Source organism: Budorcas taxicolor, chromosome 12 (genome assembly GCF_023091745.1).
Source record: "Budorcas taxicolor isolate Tak-1 chromosome 12, Takin1.1, whole genome shotgun sequence".
Classification (NCBI taxonomy): domain Eukaryota; kingdom Metazoa; phylum Chordata; class Mammalia; order Artiodactyla; family Bovidae; genus Budorcas; species Budorcas taxicolor.
This window is the reverse complement of record NC_068921.1, coordinates 58,736,387-58,757,595: the sequence shown is the minus strand read 5'-3', so window position 1 is coordinate 58,757,595 and position 21,209 is coordinate 58,736,387.

Sequence of the window (21,209 nt, the reverse complement as noted above, 5' to 3'; positions counted from 1 at the left end):
GAGCTTCTGATGGTCAAACATAGGCATGTCATTCATCACTGCTACTTACGTTGCTTTATCTTGAACCTAAACAACTATATGTTTGATGAGAAATATGATCGACCAAGAAAGAGAAAACAGGATTGAGAATGTTTTAACAATGTCAACTGCTAAGTTTCAGAAGTTTCCCTAATTGAAAGCTGACTTGATGCCAGTAGTAAAATTCTGTAAAAATTTTGAAATGTTAATTGTTTGGCAGAAAGCAACACAATACTGTAAAACAATTATCCTTCAATTAAAAATAAATAAATTTAAAAAACAAAGTAAACAAAAAATTTAAAAATGTAAAATTTTAATATATTGAAATCTCTTTAACACTAACAAGAAAGGCGTGTTCAGTTCAGTTCAGTCAACAGCCGTGTCCAGCTCTTTGCGACCCCATGAACCACAGCACACCAGGCCTCCCAACACCCGGAGTCCACCCAAACCCATGTCCATTGACTCAGTGATGCCATCCAACCATCTCATCCTCTGTCGTCCCCTTCTCTTCCTGCCTTCAATTTGAAATGTGAGATTTCAAATGAGTCAGCTCTTCGCATCAGGTGGCCAAAGTATTGGAGTTTCAGCTTCACCGTAAGTCCTTCCAATGAATATTCAGGACTGATTTCCTTCAGGATGGACTGGTTGGATCTCCCTGAGGTCCAAGGGACTCTCAAGAGTCTTCTCCAACACCACAGTTCACAAGCATCAATTTTTTGGTGCTCAGCTTTCTTTATAGTCCAACTCTCACATCCATACATGACCACAGGAAAAACCATAGCCTTAACTAGACAGACCTTTGTTGACAATGTAGTGTCTCTGCTTTTCAATATGCTGTCTAGGTTGGTCATAACTTTCCTTCCAAGGAATAAGCACGTTTTAATTTCATGGATGCAATCACCATCTAGAGTGATTTTGGAGCCCATAAAAATAAAGTCAGCCACTATTTCCACTGTTTCCCCATCTATTTCCCATGAAGTGATGGGACCAGATGCCATGATCTTAGTTTTCTGAATGCTGAGCTTTAAGCCAACTTTTTCAGTCTCCTTTTTCACTTTCATCAAGAGGCTCTTTAGTTCTTCTTCACTTTCTGCCATAAGGGTGGTGCATGTACCCTATATTAAATCTAAAAAAAATCATTAGTTTTTACTTTAAAAAGGGAAAAAAACAAGAATTTGTTGTCGTTGTTTTTTAGTCTCCAAGTCATGTCCAACAATTTGTGACTCCATGAACAGTAGCCCACCAAGCTCCTCTATCCATGGAATTTTCCAGGCAAAAAAATTGGAGTGTGTTGCCATTTTCTACTCCAGGGTATCTTCCCTGCCCAGAGACCAAAACTTTGAACCTGCAATTCCTGTATTGGCAAGAAGATTCTTTACCTCTGAAGCACTGGGAAAGCCAAGAATTTATTATTAATATTTAGCAATAATTGAAACTTTTGTAAGCATCTATAATGTTATTATTTTGCATTTAGAATACAGTATGTTTTAAGGCCAAATCGGTAACTGATAGATCTTTGTTTCACTGGCTTTCAGCTCTGACAAGTGTGAGATTTGAAGTTTTATCATCCTTAATGACTGTAATTAACATATTAGGATTCCTTGAAAACAAGATCTGAAGCTCTTTTTTTTCCTTTTGTGGGAAAGTGTCAGGAAGCCTTTGAAAGATAACTTTTATCTTTGACTCTTCTCAGCAAATGAGTCCTGACTTTATTTCTGTTTCTTAGTCCTTCTCATTAACACATAACAAAATAAAATAGTTACTGGTGTTTTTAAGAGGTACAGGAGCCTTGATTGAGTTGTAGGGCCTTTTTTAATTTTAAAACAATACATTTTTAAAGTTTGTGTCTGGTATTGTTAATAACATTTAACTAACTTTAAGCATAATTATATTTGCTTTTAGATTTACATGAATGAAATGCTGCTGGCTTTATGAATATTCATGCATAAGGTATAGAATCAACAATGGTGTTCGGAGTTATAATGAAAGGCTTCTCTTGAATTTCTGTGGATACTAAATGTTGATTTTACTTTTGAGAAATTCTTTTCTTATGGGACAATTTTTTAATCCCATAAACTTCTCTATGCTGCCCTTGGAAAGGACACAAACAAATTCCTTTGAGAATACCTTGTAAGAGCAAAGTGAAACCTATCATCTTTCTGACCTCAATTCTTCAATGACTTTCTGTTGCAGCTGAAGGCTGGTCACCTTTCTATTGTATTTCACTCAGAGGACAGGACTCCTTGAAACCTTTTAGAATGATGGAATTTGGACATCTAACTGTGAGTAAAAGTTTTTGATGATCTTTATTATATCACAGCACAATCATTCAAATAACCTCCATATATATATATATATATATATATTTTTTTTTTGTAGTGTACTGAGTACTCTAGAAATGTGTTGTGCATTCTTACTAAAATGTGTATCCATGTACCTCTTAAACTAGATTGTAAAAGATGAAAATTTGGGTAGAAAAAATACTAAAAATTTGGAACACATATTCAATAATTAAGATAGAATTTAATTTCTCTCTAGTTTATCTTTATTTGTCAAAACTGGATCTGATATATCACAGAAAATATCTTAATTCATCTAAATTATTTCAAGATTTTCTATTTGTCTTTGGCTTTCTCCTGGCTTTTGATATGCCCAATAATTTTTTGATGAAAGCCTGGCATGACTTCTCAGTAACAGAAACTGAGGTAAAAGGCCTAAGGTATAAGTTTTTATGTTAATCTAACTAGAAGTTGAGCTTTTACAATATTTGCTGTAACTTTAGATGCAGATGCTTCAAATTCTCTAGTGTTTTATGGGAGACAGTAGTTGCTACGCCTTACAGATTGTTCAGCTATAATCTACTGGTTTTTCCAGTAGTCATGTATGGATGTGAGAGTTGGACTATAAAGAAAGCTGAGCATTGAATAACTGATGCTTTTGAACTGTAGTGTTGGAGAAGACTCTTGAGAGTCCCTTGGACAGCAAGGAGATCCAACCAGTCCATCCTAAAGGAAATCAGCTCTGAATATTCATTGGAACGACTGATGCAGAAGCTGAAACTCCAATAATTTGGCCACCTAATGTGAAGAACTGACTCATTTGAAAAGACCCTGATGCTGAGAAAGATTGAAGGCAGGAGGAGAAGGGGACAACAGAGGATGAGATAGTTGGATGGCATCACCGACTCAGTAGACATGAGTTTGAGTAAGCTCCCAGAGTTGGTGATGGACAGGAAAGCAGTCCATGGGATCACAAAGAGATGGACACAACTGAGCGAATGAACTGAACTGAACTGAACTGAATCTACTGGCATTAGACTAGAATCCTGCTAACTTGCTAATGTACAGGTTGGAGGAAGTAAGAGGATGCAATCTATAAGGTTATGATTAATTCTTAGTATTTTAGTTGTTGGAGTTAGCTAAATACTCCTCCCCCTAAGTAGAATGATATTTTTTGAAAGCCTATTTTTATTCTGAAGAATACTTTAAAGTGGGTACTTTCTCTTCCTCCTATCAGATCCAGGATAGGATTTTTCTTGACTTTTCGCCGTAAGTATCTGATGGGTTTCCCTAAGCAATGTCTATGAAAATATTAGATTCTCACTAAGATTAAGGCCTCCAGAGTTTTCTGATTCACATTAGTCTACTCTCAACCTCCAGCAATTAGTCAACACTATCACTTAAGGGTTTCTAACAGTATGAACTCCAGCAATTTCTGCTTTCAGTAAGTAAATCTCAACTGTGAATGCTTACATTCACTGGCTTCTCCAGATTTTAGGGTGATGATTAGTCCTACAATTTTAATTTCTCTCTTGGATCTAAGAAGAGACATTGATTTTGAGTTTGTTCAGATTTTTTCTTACTGTAAGGTTGGAAATGATAACTTCTAAACTCTTGTTGGAAATAAAACAGGAAGTCTCCTATTCTTTATTTAAATGATAATTTTTTTCATTAGAATAAACAAGTTTATTTGCATGTACTAACTTTATATTTGCATACTTTTACTTCTATATACAGATAAAATTTATTTAAATTAATTATTGCATGTTCTATGATTATGGGAATAAATTTCATCAATAATAAACAAACAAGTGTTAAGAACAAATAATCATTACTAATTATATTGGTAGCCATCTAGCCAAAACTATAGTTTTTCCAGTAGTCATCTATGGATGTGAGAGTTGGACTATAAAGAAAGCTGAGCACCAAAGAATTGATGCTTTTGGGGTGTGGTGTTGGAGAAGACTCTTGAGAGTCCCTTGGACAAGCAAGGAGATCCAACCAGTCCATCCTGAAGGAAATTAGTCCTGAATATTCAGTGGAAGGACCAATGCTGAACTGAAACTCCAATACTTTGACCATCTGATGCAAAGAATTGACTCATTTGAAAAGACCCTGATGCTGGGAAAGATTGAAGGCAGGTGGAGAAGGGGATGACAGAGGATGAGATAGTTGGATGGCATCACCGGCTCAATGGACATGAGTTTGAGTAAACTCCAGGAGTTGGTAATGGGCAGGGAGGCCTGGTGTGCCACAGTCCATGGGGTTGCAAAGAGTTGGACACGACTGAGAAACTGAACTGAACTGATACTGGTAGCACCTGCTTTAAACTAGATTAAAAGAGATACTTAAAGCCCACTGTTTGAAATTTGGCTGCCCATAAAGAGTATCTAGAAATATAAAATGTTTGAGTAGCATTGGGATAAGTCTGTGAATACGGAGCTCTTTAGAAGAAATTGACATGAAATGAAGTAGTTTCATATGAGCCTCAAAGGGCTTACCTTCAGTGGCAAAGTCAGCTAATAGAAAACCTATAAATATCTTAAATTGTCATTATATTCTAGATTTAGTAGTAGACAGTAGGTATCAAGAAGTATTATCTGCAATCTATAAAATAGAATCATAATATGGGTAACATTCCTTGGCATAAATCTAAGAAGGCAAAGAACTTCAGTTTCTCATTTTTAAATGTTAAGCTGGATAATTCATAAAAAAAGATTGATTTGTGCTAAATAGGAAAAGGAGTAGGTCAAGGCTGTCTATGGTCACCCTGCTTATTTAACTTATATGCAGAGTACATCATGAGAAACGCTGGGCTGGAAGAAGCACAAGCTGGAATCAAGATTGCCAGGAGAAATATCAATAACCTCAGATATGCAGATGACACCACCCTTAAGGCAGAAAGTGAAGAGGAACTAAAAGGCCTCTTGATGAAAGTGAAAGAGGAGAGTGAAAAAGTTGGCTTAAAGCTCAACATTCAGAAAACGAAGATCATGGCATCTGGTCCCATCACTTCATGGGAAATAGATGAGGAAACATTGGAAATAGTGTCAAACTTCATTTTTCTGGGCTCTAAAATCACTGCAGATGGTGATTGCAGCTATAAAATTAAAAGACACTTACTCCTTGGAAGGAAAATTATGACTGACCTAGATAGCATATTGAAAAGCAGAGACATTGCTTTGCCAACAAAGGTCCATCTAGTCAAGGCTATGGTTTTTCCAGTGGTCATGTATGGATGTGAGAGTTGGACTGTGAAGAAAGCTGAGTGCTGAAGAATTGGTGCTTTTGAACTGTGGTGTTGGAGAAGACTCTTGAGAGTCCCTTGGACTGCAAGGAGATCCAACCAGTCCATTCTGAAGGAGATCAGCCCTGGGATTTCTTTGGAAGGAATGATGCTAAAGCTGAAACTCCAGTACGTTGGCCACCTCATGTGAGGAGTTGACTCATTGGAAAAGACCCTGATGCTGGGAGGGATTGGGGGCAGGAGGAGAAGGGGACAACAGAGGATGAGATGGCTGGATAGCATCACTGACTCAATGGACATGAGTCTGTGTGAACTCCGGCATTTGGTGATGGACAAGGAGGCCTGGTGTGCTGCAATTCATGGGGTCGCAAAGAGTCAGACACGGCTGAGCAACTGAACTGAACTGAACTGAACTGAAAGACTTATCCTTGGTTCAATTGGAATTCCAGAGTCCTCTTTTGGAATCTACAGTTTGACAGACTATATATTAAGTAATTTTTGCTATAAGAACTTTTTAGTGCAGTTGTATTTTCCATATTATAATCTATCAAATTTCTTCCCTGGAAAGTATATTGCTATTAATTACAAATTAAAAAGGAAAACAGAGGGAGAAAAATCATGGTCAGTTTTCAATTTAATTAGAAACTGGAAGTCAAATAGTTTAAATGTCGTGACTACTTATTATACACTAGTTACTCTTTTAAGATTCTCAATGAAATTATTTTAACGACATGCTCTTTAGAAGTCCATTATATAATAAAATTATAAATCTTTTCATTGATTTTAGAAATTATGCAACCAGAATACATAGAATATATGCAACTCAAAATAAAAGAGCTCTTCCCTCTTTCAAACTCAACATGTAATGTCATGATGTTGGTAAAAGAGGTGATTTCTGCTCACAGAAATTAAGTTAAATTTAATTAGGTCCCATTTCTTTATTTTTGCTTTCATTTCCAATATTCTGGGAGGTGGGTCATAGAGGATCCTGCTGTGATTTATGTCAGAGAGTGTTTTGCCTATGTTCTCCTTTAGGAGTTTTATAGTTTCTGGTCTTACATTTAGATCTTCAATACATTTTGAGTTTATTTTTGTGTATAGTGTTAGAAAGTGTTCTAGTTTCATTCTTTTACAAGTGGTTGACCAGTTTTCCCAGCACCACTTGTTAAAGAGATTGTCTATAATCCATTGTATATTCTTGCCTCCTTTGTCAAAGATAAGCTGTCCATAGGTGTGTGGATTTATCTCTGGGCTTTCTATTTTGTTCCATTGATCTATATTTCTGTCTTTGTGCCAATACCATACTGTCTTGATGACTGTGGATTTGTAGTAGAGTCTGAAGTCAGGCAGGTTGATTCCTCCAGTTCCATTCTTCTTTCTCAAGATTGCTTTGGCTATTTGAGGTTTTTTGTATTTCCATACAAACTGTGAAATTATTTGTTTGAGCTCTGTGAAAAATATGGTTGGTAGCTTGATAGGGATTGCATTGAATCTATAGATTGCTTTGGGTAGTATACTAATTTTCACTATATTGATTCTTCCAATCCATGAACATGGAATATTTCTCACAACAAAGGAAACTATAAGCAAGGTGAAAAGACAGCCTTCAGAATGGGAGAAAATAATAGCAAATGAAGCAACTGACAAACAACTAATCTCAAAAATATACAAGCAACTCATGCAGCTCAATTCCAGAAAAATGAATGACACAATTAAAAAATGGGCCAAAGAACTAAATACACATTTCTCCAAAGAAGACACAGATGGCTAACAAATACATGAAAAGATGCTCAACATCACTCATTATCAGAGAAATGCAAATCAAAACCACAATGAGGTACCATTTCATGCCAGTCATAATGGCCACGATCCAGAAGTCTACAGAAATAAATGCTGGAGAGTGTGTGGAGAAAAGGGAACCCTCTTACACTGTTGGTGGGAATGCAAACTAGTACAGCCACTATGGGGAACAGTGTGGAGATTCCTTAAAAAACTGCAAATAGAACTGCCTTATGACCCAGCAATCCCACTGCTGGGCATACACACTGAGGAAACCAGAATTGAAAGAGACACGTGTACCCCAATGTTCATTGCAGCACTGTTTATAATAGCCAGGACATGGAAGCAACCTAGATGTCCATCAGCAGATGAATGGATAAGAAAGCTGTGGTACATATACACAATGGAGTATTATTCAGCCATTAAAAAGAATACATTTGAATCAGTTCTAATGAGATGAATGAAACTGGAGCCGATTATACAGAGTGAAGTAAGCCAGAAAGAAAAACACCAATACAGTATACTAATGCATATATATGTAATTTAGAAAGATGGTAACCCTGTATGTGAGACAGCAAAAGAGACACAGATGTATAGAACAGTCTTTTGGACACTGTGGGAGAGGGTGGGATGATTTGGGAGAATGACATTGAAACATGTATAATATTATATATGAAATGAATCTCCAGTCCAGGTTCGATGCATGATACTGGATGCTTGGGGCTGGTGCACTGGGACTACCCAGAGGGATGGTATGGGGAGGGAGGAGGGAGGAGGGTTCAGGATGGGGAACACATGTATACCTGTGGCAGATTCATGTTGATGTATGGCAAAACCAATACAATATTGTAGAGTAACCTCCAATTAAAATAAATAAATTTATATTAAAAAAGAAAAGAAATTACCTTAAAATTGATTAAGACAAACGTGAGAGCTGAAACTATAAAACTTTTCAAAGAAAACATAGGGAAAATCTCCTTGACATTGATCTTGGCAATAATTGTATGGATACAAGCATAAAAGCACAAGCAACCAAAGCAGAAATAAACCAAGTTTCTGCAAACAAAAGGAACAATATAATAATCAAAAGGCAACATATAGAATGAGAGAAAATATTTACAAACCACATATCTTATAAGGGAGTAATATTCAAAATATATAAATAATACAGAAAACTCAATAATTTTAATAGTAATAGACGTATATTTTCCTGAATGTATATTTTCCCAAAGATATTAAAATAGCCAACAGATACATGATAAGTTGCTCAATATAATTGATTATTAGAGAAAGCCACAGTGTTACATCACCTCATGCCTGTGAGAATGACTGTTATCAAAGAAACGAGGGATAACAAGTGCTGACAAGGATGGGGAGAAGAGGAACCCCTTGTACACTGTTAGTGGGAATGTAAATGGGTATGGCCACAAATAGAAAGTCCTCAAAAAATGAAAAATAGAACTACCATATCATCCATCAATTCCACTTTTGGGTATGTATCCCAAGGAAATAAAAGCCCTATCTTACAACAAAGTCTGCACCCACTATGTTCACTACAGCATTATGTACCATAGCCAACACATGAAAGCAACTTAAGTGTCCATCAGTAAATGAAAGGATAAAGACAATGTGGTGTGTGTGTGTGTGTGTGGGTGTGTGTGTGTATAAAATATGTAATATGTAGTAACATATAATATATATATAATGGAATATTAATCAACCATAGAAAGATCATCCTAAACGAAGATGCTGTGAAAGTGCTGCACTCAGTTTGCCAGTAAATTTGGAAAACTCAGCAGTAGCTACAGGACTGGAAAAAGATCAGTTTTCATTCCAATCCCTAAGAAAGTCAATGCCAAAGAATGCTCAAACTGCTGTACAATTGCACTCATCTCACACGCTAGCAAGGTAATGCTCAAAATTCTCCAAGCCAGGCTTCAACAATACATGAACTGTGAACTTTCAGATGTTCAAGGTGGTTTTAGAAAAGGCAGAGGAACCAGAGATCAAATCGCCAACATCCACCAGATCATCAAAAAAGCAAGAGAGTTCCAGAAAAACATTTATTTCTGCTTTATTAACTATGCCAAAGCCTTTGACTGTGTGGATCACAATAAACAGTGGAAAATTCTGAAAGAGATGGGAATACCAGACCACCTGACCTGCCTCTTGAGAAACCTGTATGCAGGTCAGGAAGCAACAGTTAGAACTGGACATGGAACAACAGACTGGTTCCAAATCAGGAATGGAGTACGTCAAGGCTGTATATTGTCACCCTGCTTATTTAACTTATATGCAGAGTACATCATGAGAAACGCTGGGCTAGAAGAAGCACAAGCTAGAATCAAGAGTGCCGGGAGAAATATCAATAACCTCAGATATGCAGATGACACCACCCTTGTGGCAGTAAGTGAAGAAGAACTAAAAAGCCTCTTGATGAAAGTGAAAGAGGAGAGTGAAAAAGTTGGCTTAAAGCTCAACATTCAGAAAACAAAGATTATGGCATCCAGTCCCATCACTTCATGGCAAATAGATGGAGAAACAATGGAAAAAGTGGCAGACTTTATTTTTTGGAGCTCCAAAATCACTGCAGATGGTGATTGCAGACATGAAATTAAAAGATGCTTACTCCTTGGAAGAAAAGTTATGACCAACCTTGATAGCATATTGAAAAGCAGAGACATTACTTTGCCGACTAAGGTCCATCTAGTCAAGGCTATGGTTTTTCCAGTAGTCATGTATGGATGTGAGTGTTGGACTATCAAGAAAGCTGAGCACTGAAGAATTGATGCTTTTGAACTATGGTGTTGGAGGAGACTCTTGAGGGTCCCTTGGACTGCAAGGAGATCCAACCAGTCCATCCTAAAGGACATCAGTCCTGAATATTCGTTGGAAGGACTGATGCTGAAGCTGAAACTCCAATACTTTGGTCACTTGATGCCAAGAACTGACTCATTTGAAAAGACCCTGATGGGAAAAGTTGAAGAAGAGAGGAGAAAGGGACGACAGAGGATGAGGTGGTTGGATGGCATCACCAACTCAATGGACATGAGTTTTGGTAGGCTCTGGGAGTTGCGGATGGAGAGGGAGGCCCACATGCTGCTGTCCACGGGGTCACAAAGAGTCGGACATGACTGAGTTACTGAACTGAACTGAACTGATAGAAAGAAATCCTGCTATTTATAGCATCGTATATGAAACTTTGGGTGTATTGTGCTAAGTGAAGTGTGTCAGGCAGAGAAAAACAAATACTATATGAGTTCAATTATATGTGGAACAAAAAAACAAATACAGGAACAGAACACAGAACAGATTGGCAATTGCAAGGGATAGGGGGTGTGAGTGAGGGAAATGGTAAAAAGTTCTCAAGGGGTATACATTTCCAGTGACAGATAAGTAAGTTAGTGACAGATGAGTAAGTTCTGGGGTTGTGACATATGGCATAACAATCCTGTGCTGTACATTTGAAAGTTGCTAAGAAAATAGATCTTAAAATTTCTCATCATACGGACACACACATAACTGTGTGAAACTTTGGACATGTCAAGTAACTTTATTTTTGTAATCATTTTGCAATACATACCTATGTAAAATCATACGTTAATTTTACACAATATGTCAGTTACATCTCAACGAATTTGAAATTTGTTTTTTTAAACAGGTGGTTTAGTTAGTGGGATTTATATCACAGAATGGAAGAGGAAATGGGTAAGATATTAAAGAAGCATCCTAGGTGAAAATTAGAGAGCAGGTTGAGCACATATGCTTTTTGACCTTTAGTGTGACATACAAACAAGAGACACTTTATCACTTAACAATTAAGAAGCTTACAGGTGTCGTTTTCTGCAGCAGTCTTCCTAAGAGAAGCATTTTAAGTCCTATTTGCAGATAGCAATCAACTTGAATTGGTAGACTTAGATAACACAGAATTAGTGAGACCAAATTTTAAGTTCAGAATTATTTGAGAATAGTCGCAGACAATTAGAGTTGAGCAATCATGTTGGACAAGACTACTGATCAAACTAGAGTAGAATATAATATTAGTGAATAAAGAGAGGTAATTTAGTTGAGGGAATTTATGGAATAAGGAATCAAATGAATGTCTAGGTGTTTAATATATAAAGAGCTAGAAAGATGATTCTATCAATCAGAAAAAATGAATGGCTTACCAAAGAAATATTTAACACTTAATTCTAAATATTTGCCTAGAACCCTTTCGCACATATAATACATCTAACATGATTTCCAAAACCGAATAGACTTTTAATTCTTCTATATAACTGGAACAGAAAACAGAGCTCAAAGACATTCACAAATTTGCAGTAGGATAATTTGTGACCATATCAATATTGCAGTACAATGGACAAAGGATATGTTTTTGATCAATGAGGCTTTCTCAACTGGCTATCTATTTAAAGGTATGAATTTTGATCTCTCCTTTCATAGAGAAAAAACAAATTCAGATGGATTGTACATTTACATATGAAAAGTAAAATAATAAAGTTTCCAGAAGGTAGCAGTTAAGAATATCTAAAATTATTGACTAAGAAGATGTTTTTACAGTGATGCAAAGTTAGTAATTGAAGGAAAAATAACAAATTTTACTGCATTAATGGTAAGACCATCTTTTCATCAAAAATTACCTGTACAAAAGTGGCCTTTTCACTTTTGTGAAAAGTGTTGTGGGAGAAGACATTTCTAACATTTCTAACACATAAATCCAATGAAGATTTCATAATATTTAAAGAATTCTAAATATATATGTGGAAAGTGAAAGTGAAGTCACTCAGTCGTGTCCGACTCTTTGTGACCCCATGGACTGTAGCCTACAAGTCTCCTCTGTCCATGGGTTTTCCAGGCAATAGTCCTGGAGTGCATTGCCATTTCCTTCTCCAGGGGAATCTTCCCAAACTCAGGGATCGAACCTGGGTCTCCCGCATTGTAGACAGATGCTTTACCGTCTGAGCCACCAGGGAAGTCATATATGTGGAAACCTCTTCTAAATATATAAGGAAAATATCACCATACATAAGAAAAAAAAGAGGGAAAGACTCAAGCAAGTCCTTCACAACACAATATATCTAAATGACCACTAAACATTAGAAAGCATGCTCAACTTCATTAGTGACCCGGGAAAATAAAAACCTAATATTAAAACCTAAAACTGACACCCACCTCATTCTCAGTAGAATACATAAGAAAGACTAAGATGTCCTGTAACAGTGGATATTGGGAGCAAACCAAACTCATATATTCTTTTTAGGGAGTAAATTGGTATAAGCACTTTGGCAAAGAGTTTTGCTGATCTTCTAAAGCTAAATATACTAAACCCTTGAGCCAGCTGTTCTTCTCCATAGTAAGCACCAAGTAGAAATCTATCCCAAAGTTCTCCAAATATAGATACGACTTTAAAGAACTATTAACAATAGCCAACTATTGGAAACAACATAAATATCCCTCTATATTGGAATGCATAACTACGCTACAACATATTCATTCAATGAATGAATAAACCATACAACAATGAGTGAAGAAACTGCAATTACATGCAATAACATGAGTGAGCTTCACAAATAAAATTTCAAGCAAACTAAAACAGTCACAGGAGTCTATGCTGTATAGTTTTATGTATCTAAAGTAACAGTGAGAGAAAGAGAGAACAAAACATACATAGAATTGCCACCCTACATAAACAGTTAAGTTAGTGGTTATCTTTGGATGGAGACAGAAAGCTTCTGGTTGTGGTCTGTGTTCTATATTTTTACCTGGTTTCTGTTTACATGGATATTTTTACAAAAACAAATTCATTAAGCTTTATTGTTTTGATTTGTGCACTTATTCTATATGTGCATTTCACTTGGATAAATTAAAAAATATATCCTTATTGGGCGTGTCCACAAACATAAATCCCCAGGTTTGCTGATAGAAACTCTTGTTTTACAAGTTCTGTAATCCATGATTTCTTTTTTCTTTTTCTTTAAAATTTAAATTTCTTAAAGACAAATTTTGCTTGCTATTTTAGTTAAAATAAATGAGTTTGAGGTCATATCTGTCCAAGATTAATCATGTGAAAAGGAGGCACTTCAGAGAACAGATAATTTAAGATATATTTGAAGGGTAATGAGTAGACTGGTATGATTAACTCATGCATTCCAGAAAGAAATGATGCAAGTGATGAAGTAATAAAAATGGAAACATAATTTAATTCAAGTGATGAAAATGGAAAGGTAATTTAGATTCCAGTAATTGAGATCTTTGAATGCTATGCTAAAGTATTTGGCTGTATTTTGTATATAATGAGGCACACAGAAGGTTTTTGAAAAGAAAAATGACAGAATGTTACCTGTTTTTGTGAAGATAATTCAGATGACAGTGTGAAAAACAGATTAAAAAGATTAGAATCCAGTGGCCTGAAGATTAATTGGATAGATACTGCAACAGCTAAAGCAGATGATGAATACCTGAACCAAGATATTAACAGAGGCAACTTTAGAAGAGAAAGGCAGAGAATTTTTAAAATCTACTAATAAGAAAAGTAGCAGAATTTAGCAGTTGATTGAATATGGGAAACAGGAACAAAATGCTTGAACTAAAGGTAACTTTAGTATTTCTAGTCTGTGAAAAAAAATTTCTTTAGCAGAAATAATAAATAGAAAAGGAACACCATTAAAAAGGAACTAATGAATTCATCCTAGAATACTGGAGTCTAGTGTAATCGAGTTTGGTATAATGCCAGTATGAACTGGCAATGAAAAGTTGGGTTTAGAAGGCAGGTTTGGATGCAAACATGTATTTAGTAGTTTTGGCAAAAAGGTCATCTTTGAAGCTATAGAAATAATTTCCCAGAAACTACCTGTCAGATTGACTCTTTATTGTCTCTTATTGTTTTGATATAACTTTGCTTCAGCCAAATTTATGTGTGTGTTTCTGAATTCTATGTATGAAAGCAATATTCCATATTTATTTGTATATTCTTTCACATTTCTCTACATGGTACTGGGCCTAGAGTGGTCACTGACTGCTAATTTTTTGGTGATTTGATGTTCTGAATATCCGATAGCCTCATACTGCTATATTCATTATGAATTTTATAACTTTCAAATACTTATAGTATAGAATATATCACTCAGCATCTCAAATGTATCTGTAACAGAGCAACCTACATTATGTAATTTATCTTTATAATAGCAAATGTTTCAAAAACAGTTTTAAACAAATTAATTATATCTTATGTGTGTTGTGTTAGTTGCTCAGTCGTGTCCGACTCTTTGCGACCCCGTGGACTGTAGCTTACCAAGCTCCTCCGTCTGTGGGATTCTCCAGGCAAGAATACTGGAGTGGGTTGCCATTTCCTTCTCCAGGGGATCTTCCTGACCCAGGGATTGAACCCGGGAACCTGGGTCTCCCATATTGCAGGCAGAGGCTTTAACCTCTGAGCCACCAGGGAAGCCCCAATTATTATAGTCAATTCAAATTTGATTACCAGTTATTTTTTGCTATTAGAGATACCAGTTAATTTTTCCCTTCATTATTCCCTACATAGATTATTACATTAGCCTCCAATTCCGGATCCCTTTCTTCAGTCTGATTCTACAATTGCTATTTGTAGCCAATAATCTCTCTGTCTAAATTTGTACCCTGCTTTAGGGTAGCTGTTAAGAATTTTCTCCAGTCATTTTTGTAATCATTCCACATCAGTGAGCTTTCTGTAGAATGCTACCATTAGGATTTACTGAATCAGTAGTAAAATAAAAAAATAAAAAAACAAACAAACATAACTTCAGTTGAAGGAAAGTGGCTGTATTAGTCTAACTTCTCTAGAGAAATAGAACTAATCAAAGATAGATACATAGATACATACAAATATAGATGCATAGATGTATAGATAAATTTTATATCTATACACATATATGTGTGTGTATAGATATATGAAGACATCTATTATGAGAAACTGGCTCGCACAATTATGGAGGCTGACAAGTCCCATGATTGTCATCTGAAGCTGGATACACAGGAAAGTCAATGGTATAATTCAAACTGAGTCCAAAATCTTGATAAATGGGAGTCAACAGGACAGCAGATCAATGTCCCAGTTCAAGCAAAGAGGTAAAAGACAAAAGGGCCATATTCTCCCTTTCTCTACCTTTCTGTTCTGTTGAGGAGGCCTACCACAGATTGCATGGTGCTGGCTATATTGTAGAAGGTAAACAGCTTTACTGAGTCCAGTCATGCAAATGCTAATTTAATCCAGAAACATCTTTCCAGACATACTCAGAAATCATGTTTAGTTAAATATCTGCACACCCTGGGATCCAGTCAAGTTGACAGTAAAATTAACCGCCACAATGGCTGTGTTTCAGGAGCTCATTATTAGGATGTTGTTTTATTATATGGAAATCATCTTTTCTCATGATGGTCAGATAATGTACTAATCCTTTCCCCAAAATAGAGACCTAGTCTTTAAAATTAAATATTTAATGTGACCTTCATTTTACCATTTTAGTGGAATTCTTTTCAAAATAGATTTTCCATGTTCTCGCCTTTTAAATACCATGTACTGAATATAATTTTAACTTCCGCTGAATGACTCAGGAACTTCATTATCAATATCTGTTGACTCTAACTTCAAAATTGTCTGTATCTACCTTTTCATATCACCCTTACCAATGCCACTCTGGCCCACATAAATGCTGTACCTGCAATTTCTTCTGCTCTGAATGATAATTTAATACATTTCCTAACTTGTGCCCCTCACAACTATACACACAAGCACACAAACAAACGGAAAGACTTCTAATTTGTTGCTTCTAAAGTGCCACAAACTCAAATAGCAGCTAAAAAAAAAATCACATCAAAATAATGTCTAAAATTAGCATGCATAGGTTCTAAATGGCATCCTGAAAAGCTTTCTTTAAGGACGTTATATAATTTTTCTGCACATGATTGAATGTCATAAGGTTTTCCTTTCATGCTTTTAGCTGTTCTAAATATTTGATATTATAGGAAAAATCTCAACATAAGTGAGGTATTATTTTCTATGGCATAGAAGTCACACTGATTCAAACAGTCAGTTTAAAAGGGTAGGAAGAAAAAGAGATCCATGTGTCAGTGATTTAATTTTCTAGTTATATTGCTTCCATTTTCATTTTTTTAAGCAATAAACTTGTTGAGCCACTAAAGAAAAAATCCCAAGTGCAATCTGAAGCATTTAGCAGGTTCTCAACAATTAAAACAGTGGAACTGAGAAAATGACAGAGGAAACATTGTGGAAGACATACATATAACACTGATGTATCAGAGTCGATCTTATTGAGAAGGTGAAAACTGAATTTTAAGACTATGGAAATGACTTTTCATGATGAACATATTTACCTTAGTCCCACATAACAGTATTAAATATCAAAATTAGGTAAGTCATTTCCTCACTGGAACTCTAATGAAGTGTTAACGATGCAAATGAGTTCCACCATTCGTTACATGGTTTACTGTAAGCAACATTTTATTATTCTAACTTATAATAATAACGGTGATCCATTATATTTACATAGCTCCAACATCCAAAAGAAAATCTCTAAATATGTGATACAAGCATTTAGAAACTCCCTCAAAGCTATAGAAATAAAGACATGTAATAACTGAACATACTATTGATCAAATAGATTAATAGTACTGCTTGGGTGATTGACTTAATTAGTCTAATTTACTGCAACTCATTTAGATTGCTTTATAAAATGGAAACCAAGATGATAGCTAGTGAATTGAACCAAACAAACATTTCATTATATTGGATTCTGAGATAGAGCAATAGTTTTAGAGTATGAGACTAACTAGTTGGACATTTTCATGTATAACACTTAGCACTAAATAATGCAGGGACAATTATACCCCATGAAAAAGTTATGTCTCTGCAATAGCCATATGATATCAATCCATTGAGCAATTATAGAGTGACCTCATTTATGTATCACTCACTCTTGAGACCCAGTGGGATTTCCTGGTGGCTCAGACAGTAAAGCATGTGCCCACAATGTGGGAGACCCGAGTTCAATCCTTGGTTGGGAAGATCCCCTGGAGAAGGAAATGGCAACCCACTCCAGTACTCTTGCCTAGAAAAGTCCATGGATGGAGGAGTCTGGTGGGCTACAGTCCATGGGGTTGCAAAGAGTCAGACACGACTGAGCAACTTCACTTTCACTTTCACTCTTGAGAGGGACTTCCCAGGTGGCTCAGCAGATAAAGAATCCACCTGCAATGCAGGAGACACAAGTTTAATTCTTGGGTCAGGAAGATCCCCTGCAGGAGGGCATGGTAACCCACTCTAGTTTTCTAGCCTGGAGAATCTCATGGACAGAGGAGGAGCCTGGTGAGCTATAGCCCATAGGGTTGCTAAGAGTCAAATACTACTGAAGCAACTTAGCATGCATGCAAGCACTTGAGAGTAATTTATGGTAAGATGAAATGAAATTTATCTGAGTTCATCTGAAGAGATTGAATAACTGAAAGTCTGAGAAAATAACATTTTTTCAGAGTATATCTATATTGGGGCATAATTCATCACTGAAGATAGGCTCTCCTCCTTAGAGCTTTAGTCATAAGCCATATCTAAGATATCAAAATTAAATGGTATTCTTTGCTGGTATTTTCATATTAAAGCTTGACTATTAAGAAACAAATAAAACAAAGGTTTTCTTATATATATATATGAGATATATATATATATATGTATATATATATAGAGAGATGATGATGTAATTCCCAAAATAGTGATGACAATTCCAATTTTTTCTGTCTACCTATAAATCAGTATGATATTAAAATAATGGTAACCCTATGGAATCCTTATCAATATAATACTGAATTAAGAAAGTGTGCCGAGTTCCCTATATCTTCTAGATAGATCTTTAAGAACATGACTTTGCAGGATGAAGAAAATGATGTCAGATTCTTGTAAGGTTCAGTTCAGTTCAGTTCAGTCGCTCAGTCGTGTCCAACTCTTTGCGACCCCATGAATTGCAGCACGCCAGGCCTCCCTGTCCATCACCAACTCCCGGAGTTCACTCAGACTCACGTCCATTGAGTCGGTGATGCCATCCAGCCATCTCATCCTCTGTCGCCCCCTTCTCCTCCTGCCCCCATCCCTCCCAGCATCAGAGTCTTTTCCAATGAGTCAACTCTTCACATGAGGTGGCCAAAGTACCGAAGCTTCAGCTTTAGCATCATTCCTTCCAAAGAAATCCCAGGGCTGATCTCCTTCAGAATGGACTGGTTGGATCTCCTTGCAGTCCAAGGGACTCTCAAGAGTCTTCTCCAACACCGCAATTCAAATGCATCAATTCTTCAGTGCTCAGCTTTCTTCACAGTCCAACTCTCACATCCATACGTGACCACAGGAAAAACCATAGCCTTGACTAGACGGATCTTAGTCGGCGAAGTAATGTCTCTGCTTTTGAATATGCTATCTAGGTTGGTCATAACTTTTCTTCCAAGGAGTAAGCGTCTTTTAATTTCATGGCTGCAGTCACCATCCACAGTGATTTTGGAGCCCCCAAAAATAAAGTCTGACACTGTTTCCACTGTTTCCCCATCTATTTCCCATGAAGTGATGAGACTGGATGCCATGATCTTCGTTTTCTGAATGTTGAACTTGTAAGGTTAGGTGACATTAAACACCTCATATAAATATTTATGTTTGGTCTGGCTAGATGGGGACTTCTTCTATTGTGAATATCCTTAAAAAATCAAAACTCAAATCATAATTGATTTCTATCTTCCTTCTTATCATAATCAGCATTTATTTCATGTATACATCAGATCCTGTTTTACATATTAGTATGTATTAACTCCATGAATCTTTTAAATTTAATAACATTATAAAATAAATACAATTGTTATCTTCATTCATGATAAACATCAGAAATTAAGTACCATGTTCAATGTTGCACATTTGATAAATGGTGGAGTGGAATTTTCACTACAAGCAGCTGTTTAATTGCTTGGTCTTTATCAAGACCAAGATTTAGTATATCTCATAAATGAGAAAGAATAAACTTAGAAACTTCCAAATTTATAAAATATTTTAACAAAAATATTAACATGGCCAATATTCAATTTAGTGGCTATTTTTTAAAATACACATTATAAATATAACAAAGTAAGTTGTTTCTAAAATAATGCCACTGTTTTACATTCTATTTTTGTGTACTTCCTCTTTTTAAAGTAATTATCTGAATTTCACTTCAGTGATATTTTTCCATGTTGTCTTTCTTTTTCATTCTTCATTTAACTTAAGCAACAGCATCATTTGTTGCTGTCTTTTCTAGTTTTGTACCCAAAAATCTTTTACTAGGTCACACACACACACACACACACACACACACACACACACAAATTGGGGCCTTTTATTTCATTATTTCACTCTGTGTTTATTTAAGTCTGGCAACACATTAAAAAAAAAAAAAAGACTATTTTTAGAGTAGTCTTAGTCTCAAAGGAAAATTGAAAGGAAGGTACAAAGATTCCTCATTAATTCCCTACCCACCCTCATCCCCCAACCCCCAAACACACACACACACACAGGGCTCATCCATTATTTAACATCCCACACCAGAAGGTACATTTACTATCATTCTGGTACATTTACTGTCAATGGATGGGTTGAAACTCCAATACTTTGGCCACCTGATGCTAAGAGCTGACTCATTTGAAAAAACCCTGATGCTGGGAAAGATTGAGGGCAGGAGGAGAAGCGGACAACAGAGGATGAGATGGTTGGATGGCATCACTGACTCAATGCACATGGGTTTGGGTGAACTCTGGGAGTTGGTGATGGACAGGGAGGCCTGGCATGCTGCAGTTCATGGGGTTGCAAAGAGTCGGACACAACTGAGCAACTGAACTGAACTGAATTGAACTGATGATGCACACCTGAAACATCATAATCATCCAAAGTCCATACTCTACTTCGGATTATTATATGTTTTATGGGTTTGGATAAATGCATAATGACATGCAGCCATCATTTGCGGTAATGGTGGTCAGTCCCTTCAGTCATGTTTGACTGTTTGTGACCCCATGGATCATAGCCTGTCAGATTTTTCTGTCCATTGGATTTTCCCAGCAGGAATACTGGAGTGGGTTGCCATGCCCTCCTCCAGGGGATCTTTCCAACCCAGGGATCGAACCCACATCTCCTGCATTGCAGGTGGATTCTTTACAGCTGAGCCACTGAGGAAACCCTTCCATCATTGTAGTATCATACGAAATATTTTCACTGCCCCAACACCCTTTGTGCTCCATCTTTTCATCCCATCCCCTCCAATGTCAAATAAACTCTGATCCTTTTACTGTCTCCATAATTTTACCTTTTCTGGAACATCATATAGTTGGAATTATACAGTATTAAACTTTTCAAATTACCTTCATTCACTTGGTAATATGCAGTTAAGGTTTCTCCTTGTTCTCTCATGGCTTGGTAGCTCATTTCTCATTAACAAGGGATAATTCCTTTGTTTGGATATATTGTAGTTTATTTACTGAAGGACCACTTGATTGGTAACAGGTTTTGGCAATGATAAACAAAGTTACTTTAAACAACAGTGTACAGGTATTTGTAGAGACATAAGTTTCAGACTTGTTTGAGAAAATACCAAGAAGCATTATTGCTGGATCCTATTGTAAGAGAATAGGATCCAGCAATATATATATTGCTGGAGATATATATATATATGATCATATTTATATGGTTTGGTTTTATAGGAAACCATCAAACTCTCTTCCAAAGTGACTGTATAATTTTGCATGTTTTGATATACAGAAAAGTATAAAATTGAGTATTTGACATTAGAAAGTATATTTATAAATGATCTTGATGTGATAAATCATTTTAA